Here is an 805-nt window from a genome sequence, read left to right as displayed (position 1 = left end):
GTTTCGGAATTCTATCAGATTCCATCTTCAGTATCTAGAGCAAAATAAAATGAATTTACACAAGTCTTTGAACATTGCTAAAGTACAGATGCTAATTATAACGATACTATTATAATAATATTAATACTAGAACTTAGAAGGTACTAACTTAGTTACTAGTACTACTAGTATAAGCTAGTACTAGTACTAGTGCTGGCTGAAATTGTCCGAGTTTCAATTCTTAAGCTTAAGTTACCAAACAAGAATTGTATAAATTCTATTTTAAATGATAACAAAAATATATACACAATACCGTACAATAATTCATATGATAAGAAGTATTAAAAATCTTACAAAAATTATATTCGTCAGTTTCTTTATAATCAGCCAAAATACACACACTCATCTGAAACTGGAAGCAGCCATCTTCCTCCTAACGCGATTTAACAAGAACCGGTCAAACAAACCTTATCGTTGCTTTTTGTCATTTTGAATTGTTGAAGTATGAGTAATATAATTTCATGGTAGCATAAAAAGAAATTTATGTAAATAATAGATAATGTGCAAATGTTAACGTAATTTTACTTTATTACTATTAGGGTGATGATTAAATATTATAGATACCGCAATTGTTATAATAAAACAGGCGCCTACAAAAATTCTTCAAAATTAACAGCATAATTTGTGCCTGCTGAATTGAAATATTTAGGTTACAATGCTAAATTTTGTATTTTTGATCATGTATGAAAAGTATATATATATATATTTGTAATGTTGTTCTTTTGTTGGGCAGATGTTTTCAAATATTTGGAGAAAATTACTCAAA

The 805-nt window shown here is 27.5% G+C and overlaps 1 protein-coding gene across 2 annotated transcripts in view; it reads right to left on the bottom strand.

The window, feature by feature from the left end:
• The window catches only part of LOC106460160 (probable peptidyl-tRNA hydrolase 2), a 23,742-nt gene extending 23,135 nt beyond the window's left edge, over window positions 1–607 (bottom strand). Inside the window, exon 1 of one of the 2 annotated variants that reach the window (XM_022386810.1) lies at window positions 334–607. The gene's annotated coding sequence lies outside the window, so the exon portion shown is untranslated. The remainder of the gene's footprint in view (window positions 1–333) is intronic. The other variant, XM_013919847.2, reaches the window with a different exon arrangement.
• Window positions 608–805: the final 198 nt, after the last annotated feature.

The sequence above is a fragment of the Limulus polyphemus genome, unplaced genomic scaffold, assembly GCF_000517525.1.
Source record: "Limulus polyphemus unplaced genomic scaffold, Limulus_polyphemus-2.1.2 Scaffold720, whole genome shotgun sequence".
NCBI classification, from domain to species: Eukaryota; Metazoa; Arthropoda; class Merostomata; order Xiphosura; family Limulidae; genus Limulus; species Limulus polyphemus.
This window is presented reverse-complemented; position numbering and strand designations above follow the sequence as displayed.